Raw genomic sequence first — 11,729 nt, forward strand, 5'->3', positions numbered from 1 at the left:
AATGAAGCAATCCATTCATTAACAACAAATGCACCACAAGTGTTACCTGACTGGCTACATCTATACAAAAAAGGAGACAAACCTCTAGAAAAAAAGCATTGGATATCAGCATATTCAGACTCGTACAAATGTCACCTTGGGAACAAAATCCAGCACTAAGCATAAAAACCCTAAAAGTACTATGGAAATGCTAACCCTAACCCTAGCCTGGGCTTTCACAGAGCAATCCTTTAATATGTCTCTGAACACCTCCAGACATGAGATTTGAAAACATCCCTCAAAACAAATAAAGTGAGTCTAAAACAATCAAAACCGATCAAAAAAGCTCTTGGAAACAGACAGCCTTCATTAGAACAGGATTCCTTTCAACTTTTGAACTGACTCATTTTTTTAATACTAGTGCCACGCGCTGCATAATACAACAACAGCAGACAAAAGTAACCCAAAAAAACATTTAGATAGGATCAGATTAACACTTGTTCTAATATTTTCTTGGGACCCAAAATCCAGCACTTAGAGTAAAAATGTCTAAGGAGTTTGGAATTGCTAACCCTAACCCTAGCTGGGGAATTCAGAGAGCAATCCTACAATCTGTCTCTGAACACCTCCAGACATCAGATTTGAAAATGTCCCTCAATCCAAATAGACTGAGTCTAAAACAATCAAAACCGATCACAAAAGCTCTTGTGAACTGATAGTCTTCATTAGAATGGGATTCCTTTTAACTTTTGAACTGACTCATTTTTTTAATACTAGTGCCACATGCTGCATTATAAAACAACGGCAGACAAAAGTAACCCAACAGAAAGTTTTAGATATGATCGAATTTTGGGACCCAAAATCCAGAGCTTAGCGTAAAAATTTCTAAGGAGTTTGGAATTGCTAACCCTAACCCTAGCTGGGGCCTTCAGTGAGCAATCCTGCAATCTGTCTCTGAATACCTCCAGACATCAGATTTGAAAATGACCCTCAAACCAAATAGAGTGAGTCTAAAACAATCAAAACCTATCAAAAATGCTCTTGGAAACACACAGTCTTCAGTAGAACGGGATTCCTTTAAACTTTTGATCTTACTCTTTTTTTCAATACTGTATTATACTACAATGGCAGACAAAAGTAACCCAAAAAAAAGATTTAGATAGGATCGAATTAACACTTGTTCTAATATTCCCTTGGGACCCAAAATCCAGCAGGTAGCGTCAAAATGTCGAAGGAGTTTGGAAATTCTAACCCTAACCCTAGCGGAGGCCTTCAGAGAGCAATCCTGCAAAATGTCTCTGAAAACCTCCAGACATCAGATTTGAAAATGTTCCTCAAACCAAATAGAATGAGTTTAAAACAATCAAAACCGATCACAAAAGCTGTTGTAAACTGATAGTCTTCAGTAGAACGGGATTCCTTTAAACTTTTGATCTTACTTATTTTTTTATTACTACTGTGACACGCTGTATTATACAACAATGACAGACAAAAGTAACCCAAAAAAAAGATTTAGATAGGATCGAATTAACACTTGTTCTAATATTCCCTTGGGACCCAAAATCCAGCAGGTAGCGTCAATATGTCTAAGGAGTTCAGGATTGCTAACCCTAACCCTAGCTGGGGCCGTCAGAGAGCAATCCTGCAATCTGTCTCTGAACACCTCCAGACATCAGATTTCAAAATGTCTCTCAAACCAAATAGAGTGAGTTTAAAACAATCAAAACTGATCAAAAAACCTCTTGGAAACAGATAGCCTTCAGAAGAACAGATGTTCTTTCAAGTTTTGAATTTACTCATTTTTTTAATACTAGTGCTACGCGCTGCATTATTCAACAACGGCACACAAAAGTAACCCAAAAAAATTTTTTAGATAGGATCGAATTATCGCTTGTTCTAATATTCCCTTGGGACCCAAAATCCAGCAGGTAGCGTCAAAATGTCTAAGGAGTTTGGTATTGCTAACCCTAACCCTAGCTGGGGCCTTTAGAGACCAATCCTGAAATCTATCTCTGAACACCTCCAGGCATCAGATTTGAAAATATCCCTCAAACCAAATAGAGTGAGTCTAAATCAAAACCGATCAATAAAGCTCTAAGAAAAAGACAGCCTTCAGTAGAACAGATTAGCTTCTAACTTTTGAACTGACTAATTTTTTGAATACTTGTGTGACGTGCGGTATTATACAACAATGGCAGACAAAAGTAACCCCAAAAAAAGATTTAGATAGAATCGAATTAAACACCTCTGAACTCTCTGAACACTTCCAGACATCAGATTTGAAAATGTTCCTCAAACCAAATAGAGTGAGTTTAAAACAATCAAAACTGATCGAAAAACCTCTTGGAAACAGATAGCCTTCAGTAGAACAGATGTTCTTTCACCTTTTGAATTGACTCATTTTTTGAATACTAGTGCCACGTGCTGCATTATACAACAACGGCAGACAAAAGTAACCCCAAAAAATGTTTTAGATACGATCGAATTATCACTTGTTCTAATATTCCCTTGGGACCCAGAATCCAGCAGGTAGCATCAAAATGTCTAAGGAGTTTGGAATTGCTAACCTTAACCCTAGCTGGGGCCGTCAGAGAGCAATCCTGAAATCTATCTCTGAACACCTCCAGACATCAGATTTGAAAATGTCTCTCAAACCAAATAGAGTGAATCTAAAACAGTCAAAACCGACCACAAAAGCTCTTGTGAACTGATAGTCCTCAGAAGAACGGGATTCCTTTAAAATTTTGATCTTACTTATTTTTTGAATAGTAGTGCCACACGCTGTATTATACAACACGTGCAGACAAAAGTAACCCAAAAAAAAGATTTAGATAGAATCAAATTAAAACTTGTTCTAATATTCCCTTGGGACCCAAAATCCAGCAGGTAGCGTCAAAATGTCTAAGGAGTTTGGAATTGCTAACCCTAACCCTAGCTGGGGCCGTCAGAGAGCAATCCTGCAATCTGTCTCTGAATACCTCCAGACATCAGATTTGAAAATGTCCCTCAAACCAAATAGAGTGAGTCTAAAACAATCAAAACCGATCAAAAAAGCTCTTAGAAAAAGTCAGCCTTCAGTAGAACAGATTAGCTTCCAACTTTTGAACTGACTAATTTTTTTAATACTAGTGTGACGTGCTGTATTATACAACAATGGCAGACAAAAGTAACCCCAAAAAAAGATTTAGATAGAATCGAATTAGCACTTGTTCTAATATTCCCTTGGGACCCAAAATCCAGCAGGTAGCGTAAAAATGTCTAAGGAGTTTGGAAATTATAACCCTAACCCTAGCTGGGGCCTTCAGATAGCAATCCTGCAATCTGTCTCTGAACACCTCCAGACATCAGATTTGAAAATGTTCCTCAAACCAAATAGAATGAGTTTAAAACAATCAAAACTAATCGAAAAACCTCTTGGAAACAGATAGCCTTCAGTAGAACAGATGTTCTTTCAACTTTTGAATTGACTCGTTTTTTTAATACTAGTGCCACATGCTACATAATACAACAACGGCAGACAAAAGTAACCCCAAAAAATTTTTTAGATAGGATCGAATTATCACTTGTTCTAATATTCCCTTAGGACCCAAAATCCAGCAGGTAGCATCAAAATGTCTAAGGAGTTTGGTATTGCTAACCCTAACCCTAGATGGGGCCTTTAGAGACCAATCCTGAAATCTATCTCTGAACACCTCCAGACATAAGATTTGAAAATGTCCCTCAAACCAAATAGAGTGAGTTTAAAACAATCAAAACCAATCACAAAAGCTGTTGTAAACTGATAGTCTTCAGTAGAACGGGATTCCTTTAAACTTTTGATCTTACTTATTTTTTTAATACTAGTGCCACGCGCTGTATTATACAACAATGACAGACAAAAGTAACCCAAAAAAAAAGATTTAGATAGGATCTAATTAACACTTGTTCTAATATTCCCTTGGGACCCAAAATCCAGTAGGTAGCGTTAAAATGTCTAAGGGGTTTGGAAATTATAACCCTAACCCTAGCTGGGGCCTTCAGATAACAATCCTGCAATCTGTCTCTGAACACCTCAAGACATCAGATTTGAAAATGTTCCTCAAACCAAATAGAATGAGTTTAAAACAATCAAAACTGATCGAAAAACCTCTTGGAAACAGATAGCCTTCAGTAGAACAGATTAGCTTCTAACTTTTGAACTGACTAATTTTTTTAATACTAGTGTGACGTGCTGTATTATACAACAATGGCAGACAAAAGTAACCCCAAAAAAAACTTAGATAGAATCGAATTAACACTTGTTCTAATATTCCCTTGGGACCCAAAATCCAACACTGAGCATAAAAATGTCTAAGGAGAGTGGAAATCCTAACCCTAACCCTTGCTGGGGCCTTTAGAGAGCAATCCTGAAACAATCAAAACCGACCACAAAAGCTCTTGTGAACTGATAGTCTTCAGAAGAACGGGATTCCTTTAAAATTTTGATCTTCCTTATTTTTTTAATACTAGTGCCACGCGCTGTATTATGAAACAATGGCAGACAAAAGTAACCCAAAAAAAAGATTTAGATAGAATCGAATTAACACTTGTTCTAATATTCCCTTGGGACCCAAAATCCAGCAGGTAGCGTCAAAATGTCTAAGGAGTTTGGAATTGCTAACCCTAACCCTAGCTGGGGCCTTTAGAGACCAATCCTGAAATCTATCTCTGAACACCTCTAGACATCAGATTTGAAAATGTCCCTCAAACCAAATAGAGTGAGTCTAAAACAATCAAAACCAATCACAAAAGCTCTTGTGAACTGATAGTCTTCAGAAGAACGGGATTCCTTTAAACTTTTGATCTTACTTATTTTTTGAATACTAGTGTGACGCGCTGTATTATACAACAATGACAGACAACAGTAACCCAAAAAGAAGATTTAGATAAAATCGAATTAACACTTGTTCTAATATTCCCTTGGGACCCAAAATCCAGCACTTTGCGTAAAAATGTATAAAGAGTGTGGAAATCCTAAACCTAACCCTAGCTGGTGCCTTTAGAGAGCAATCCTGCAATCTGTCTCAGAACACCTCCAGAGATCAGATTTGAAAATGTCTCTCAAACCAAAAAGAGTGAGTCTAAAACAATCAAAACTGATCGAAAAACCTCTTGGAAACAGATAGCCTTCAGGAAAACAGATGTTCTTTCAACTTTTGAATTGACTCATTTTTTGAATACTAGTGCCACGCGCTGCATTATACAACAACGGCAGACAAAAGTAACCCAAAAAAAATTTTAGATAGGATCGAATTATCATTTGTTCTAATACTCCCTTGGGACAAAAATCCAGCATTTAGCGTAAAAATGTCTAAGGTGTTTGGAATTGCTAACCCTAACCCTAGGTGGGGCCTACAGAGAGCAATCCTGCAATCTGTCTCTGAACACCTCCAGACATCAGATTTGAAAATGTCTCTCAAACCAAATAGAGTGAGTCTAAAACAATCAAAACCAATCACAAAAGCTCTTATGAACTGATAGTCTTTAGTAGAACGGGATTCCTTTCAACTTGTGAACTGACTCATTTTTTGAATAATAGTCCGACGCGCTGTATTATACAACAACGGCAGACAAAAGTAACCCTAAAAAAATTTTTAGATAGGATCGAATTAACACTTGTTCTAATATTCCCTTGGAACCCAAAATCCAGCAGGTAGCGTCAAAATATCTAAGGAGTTTGGAATTGCTAACCCTAACCCTAGCTGGGGCCTTCAGAGAGCAATCCTGCAATCTGTCTCTGAACAGCTCCAGGGATCAGATTTGAAAATGTCCTTAAAATAAAATAGAGTGAGTCTAAAACAATGAAAACCGATCGAAAAAGCTCTTGGAAACTGATAGTCTTTAGTAGAAAAAAAAAGATTCAGATAGAAGTAAAATATCACTCGTTCTAATATGCTCTTGGGACCCAAAATCCAACCCTGAGTTTAAAAATTGTCTAAGCAGTGTGTCTTAGCAGTGTGTGAATGCCATCCTTTACCCTTGTGGGGTGTCAACTGAGCATTTCCTCTTTTTATACCTGAACTTCTCTGGGCAAAGGATGTTCACATGTTCCCCAAACCAAAAAGAATGAGTGGGAAACAATGAAGACCACTGACAGAAGCAGTTAAATTTGAATGACATACAATAATATTCTATTTCAACTTTTCACCTGACCAACTCAGTTTTTGAGTTGCCGCTCGGTGTGCTCGGTGTGAAACTGGGAGTTTCTGAAAAAAAAATTCAGATAGGAGTTAAAAACCACTTGTTCTACACCTAACGTGGGACCCGAAATCCAGCCTTTAGTTTTAAAATTCTCTAAGTCATTTGTGAATGTTAACCCTAACCCTACCTGGGGTGTCAACTGAGCATTTCTGCTTTCTATTTCTGAACTTCTCTGGGCATAGGATTTTAACATGTTTCCAAAATGAATGAGTGGGAAACAGTGAAGACCACTGACAGAAGCACTTACATTTGAATGACATTCAATAATGCTAGGTTACAACTCTTGATCTGACCGACTCAGTTTTTAGATACAATTGCCACGCGGTACACCGTGACATCCAGGCCCCTGGGAGTTTCTGAAAAAATAAATTCAGATAGGAGGTAAAAACCACTTGTCCTAAACCTGACTTGGGACCCAAAATCCACCACTGAGCTTTAAAAATTGTCTAGGTAGTGTATGGATGCTAGCCTTTACCCTACTAGGGTGTCAGCTGTGCATTTCCACTGTATATATATGAACTTCTCTAGGCATAGGATTTTGATATGTTCCCCAAACCAAAACGTATGAGTGGGAAACAATCAAGACCACTGTTAAAAGCCATCCAGGCCCCTGAGAGTTTCTGGAAAAAAAATTTCAGGAAGGAGCAAAAAAACACTCATTCTAAACCTGACGTGGGTCCCAAAATCCAGCGCTAGGCTTAAAAATTGTCTAAGTAGTGTGTGAATGCCAACCCTAACCCTACCTGGGGTATCAACTGAGTATTTCCACGATTATATCTGAATTTCTCTGGGTATAGGATTTTGACACATTCCCCAAATCAATAAGAATGAGTGGGAAACCATCAAGACAATTGATCAAATCTCTTGCAAGTGAATTACTGTAGATACAACAATGCTTGGTTACAAATTTTGATCCGACCAACTCAGTTTTGGGATACAATTACCGCTTGGTGCGCCGCACCATCCAGGCCCCCGAGTTTCTGAAATTCAAGTAGGAGCAAAAAATCACTTGTCCTAAACCTGAATTTGGTCCCAAAATCCAGCCCTGAGCTTAAAAATTGTCTATGTAGTATGTGAATGCTAACCATAAACCTACCTGTGGTGTCAACTGAACATTTCCGCAATCAATATCTGAACTTCTCTGGGCATTGAATTTTGACATTTTCCCCAAACCAAAAAGCATGAGTGGGAAACAATCAAGACAACTGATAAAAGCTCTTGTATTTGAATGAGATTCAATAGTACTTGGTTACATCTTTTGATCCGAACGACTCAGTTTTGGGATACAAATACTGTACATACTGTAGGTGTTGTTCAAACCCTAACCCTAGCTCGGGCCCTTCTAGAACATACAATATATAAAAAACATTGCCTTAAACACCAGTGTTAAGAATTTTAACTAAATGACTCCTAACTAGTCAGAAAATTTTCAAGTAGCACTTAGGATGTAGTAATGAAATATTTTAAATGTTTTTGCTATGATTGTTTCAGTTTTCCAGTATGTCTTTGTTTTGGAAACATTGTGCTTAAGTGGCAAGTTTTGTGCTGTTTACAGGCCAGGCTTACAATATTCACGAAAGTTTGGTTAATCTTATCATTTTGTTTGGTTTTAATGCAAAAACTGAGAGTGTTTTGCACGTAGGCATGTAGACAAAAGAAGTATTTTCAAACTTTTAATTTTTGACCATTTTGGTTGACACATCTTGTTCAGCAAAAACTGCAATATTGGGCCAAAAATAGTTTTTGAGGAAACAACAAAATAAAATGTCTAGGTGTTGTTCAAAATCTAACCCCTACCCAGATGACTCCAAATTAGTCATAATCATTTAAAGTACCAGATCCAAGTGTATAATGGTCAAACAAAAATTGCAAAAGAAGGAAGAAACAACCGATACACAATTGCAAATTACAGTATTAAAAATGAGTGACTATACAAACGTTGAATCTATTTTTTCTGTGTGGTCTGAAATAATAACCACATTGAAACAGGTACGTCAGTAATAGATATGACAGTTCATGAGAAACCAGACTTTGTGCAATCAAGGTTTGCAACAGCTCATCATAGAACATATCTGACATAAACTAACCGTTCCTTATATCTTACAGATACTAGATAAATTATCTTTCAAGAAACATCATACATACAGGGTTATATTTCTTCTCAGACTTCACTTTGTAACACTTTGCTTTTCCTCATGGAAGAAAATGAAGGCTCTGATTGGAACTTAAGTGTGTCTAATCAGTAGCCATTTTATTCTCACCACTGTGGCATTCATACATCAGAAACTAATTCTCCTTGAACTAGGTACTTTTCAGTTAAATAAAGCTGTGGGTTTTCTATCACATGACCGAGTGGCATGATGGCATGGTAGGGCCTTGGTTTTAAGTCTGGAGTTTGGGTTCTATCTGCGTGGTGTTTGTATGATCTCCTCGTGTTCACCTGGTTTCCTCCAGGTTGTCCAGTGTCCTCCCATAGTCCAAACACATACTGGCAGGTTAATTTGCTTTTGTAAACTTGGCCCTAGTGAGAGTGTCTTTGTGTCTGTGTGTGCCCTGCAATGGAGTGGTGACTGCAGTCCACCAGGTGTCATTGTTTCCACCAGATCATAAAGAGCTTGACAATAGTGTTGAATTGGTACAGTTATGCAAGATCTTTGCTCACTTTGTGGGTCAGGTGAAATCAAAAACATGAAACAATGATGTCCAGAGCTGCACACTTACGTAACACAGTATCAGCTGAAACTGAAAGCTATGAGGTGTGCAAGCAAAGCAAAAGGCTGTAACAGGCTTTTGTATTCTGAATTCAAGTCTGTGGTGGAATACAAAATAATGCTCAAAAATATTATTAAAAGACAATTACATTTTTATTATTGTCTCACCACATACACAGGTACTTGTTTCTGACATTACCATTTTATAAGAAAATTCAGAGTCCTTCTTGATTCATAAAAACCTGCTATACATATTATTTACAACTAATACAAGCACACAGAAAACATTGGGTTGCCAGGGCTGCACATTGTACACCACTGTGTCATTACATTAGACTTCAGCACCAAACAAGGACAATATTCACAGAGCTTTATCTGGGCTTTCCAGTGCCTTGGTCATAGCTTAATGGTTTTTGTACGTTTCTCCCACCCCCTCCGTCTCACAAAAAACTATTAAACCATTTGCAACATATGATCTGGTCTTTAATTACCTGCCTACAAATCTTTATTGTGCTGTTGTTGAGGCATACTCTGCTTTGTTTGTATCTCTGAATTTTTACCTTGAATAATGGGAGTTTGACCAGTACGGATTATTTGAATTTTCTATACCTGTACACCTCAATCAAACACCTTATTAAAGAGATATGCTGTTAGATTCCTCAGTAGAATACAATGGCATGCCTATCAGATATAACAGCAGCACAACCCTAACATCTTAGTAAGCAAGTCAAGATAAAAAGTCACTTTCCTGCTCATTGCATTTCAGATGCTGCTCTCTTGCTCGATGACACAGACTAAAAATATATATAGCAAAGGCACAGCTGTTGAAAAGCCACGTTAATAAAACAACCAAAGTAATTCTTTGGAAGAATGTGAATATTTGAGTTCCCCATGGTGATAAGATCTCTTGATCTAGTCATTAATATTCTGAAAGTTCTTGCAAGGATTGCAACAAGGTTATTAATGGCTTGATCCCACTACCACTTGATCTCCATCCATTTAATTAGGCAAGGAAAACACAAAATGGCATGCTACATCTTAAAGAACATGTTTTTAAAAATAATTCTATTATTCTTATTTACATTTATTTGATGAGGATGGTGGTGAGGGGGTGATGTTGAGATTTTCACATCAGTCACTAGCATTGCTCTAGAATTACAAATGTATCAGACAATAACAGTTGATTTATGCAAAACAAAAACAGTATAGCTCTTATACTTAAAATGTGTCTTAAATTTAGTCCTTGGAGAGCTAAACCATATTCATTTTTTGTCTGAAAAAAAATTTGGATCTACCACAAATCCAAAAAGCAGTAAAATATGAGAGGACAGACTACTCAAGCTAGTAAAACACCAACAAATGACTACTGAAGAATTTTCAGACAAACAAGTATGAGCCCCTAAAGTAAATAAGTTGCTGTTCAAAATCAATCAGTAACAGTTTAAAAAACTACATACTCTCATCCTATTTTTAACTGTTCCTTATTGAAGAACCTTGAACAGAACTACAAAAAACCCTTCTTCTGTCATTTTCACAAATTCTGTGATAATCTTTGAGAGAATCAGTACAGAGAAACAAATAACTCACAGTAGGTCTTCAAGTATAACTGGTGCCAAATGATACCAACAAAGTGTCCTAAATAAAATGGATTCATAAGGGCATTCCTATGGCTGTTTAGCACAATGCAATCTCTCGTATAGACTGCTTGAATAACTGAGACAGCCTGGTTTTACCTGCGATATTTCTATATTTCAATAGTAAACAGAAAAACCTCCTAAGTACTAAAAGACATTTACTTATATAGTGTGACTGCTTTATAATCCTGACATGCTATGTAATGCAATTTTCATAACATTTCCATGTATGTACTATATAACTGTCAGATCAAATGGGTACTGTCCGGGATTCATGGTGAAAATAATTGGATTTAAAAATAAAGTTCTAAAATGAGAGAAACTGCTCTGCCATCAGCAGTTTTAAACATTAAGCTGTGAACTAAGGACTGGGTAATTTAATATTTATTCACGTTTTAAAAGACCAAAGGTTATCAGCTTAACATCTTGAAAAAAACATGGCTAAGAGCTATAGCTTTGATGTTCACTTATTACATGGGATAATGAAAGCAGTGAATCACAGAAGCACCGTTTTTAGCACTGCTGCCACCCAGCCCTGGGATGCTATCAGCATGGAGTTTGTATGTTCATTCCGTGTTTGCATGGGTTTTCTCTGGAAGTTTCATTGTTCTCCCATAATCCTATAATATGCTGGTAGGCTAATCAGCTTCTGGGAAAATAGGCTCTGCGGGTGTGTGCGTGTCTGTGTCTATGCCCCGAGAAGGACTGGTGTCCTGTCCAAAGCGTATCCTGCCTTGCGCCTGTTTCTTGCCTGGATAGGCTCCATGACCCTGAATTTGAAGAAAAGGGTAGAAAATGTATGCATGGATGTTATGAAATACAGTACTTTCTTTGTACCTCATACCAAAATATTAAAACCAAAGAAGATGTTAACATTTTTCAAACCTCCTCTGACAGGTGACCTTCAGAATGAAATCATTTCATAGTGCACAGATGAACAAACCTGAAGAACTCAGCCTTGCCCCTGTTCAGGTGAACTGTGAACAACAGATGTGCAATTTCAGCAAGTGATTTGGAAATGAAGATTCTTTTGACCATTCAGCATGCATCAATCTTTTAATAGTGTCTCTGTTTAGAACAACACTGTTGATTTTTCAGAATACCTCTGGTATAGTAACTGGCAGTCACAAAATAACTTCAGGTTGTGAAAGAAAAATTTTTGGGGCTCCTCAAAAATCAAAAATCA

The sequence above is a fragment of the Atractosteus spatula genome, chromosome 2, assembly GCF_055471065.1.
Source record: "Atractosteus spatula isolate fAtrSpa1 chromosome 2, fAtrSpa1.hap1, whole genome shotgun sequence".
Classification (NCBI taxonomy): Eukaryota; Metazoa; Chordata; class Actinopteri; order Semionotiformes; family Lepisosteidae; genus Atractosteus; species Atractosteus spatula.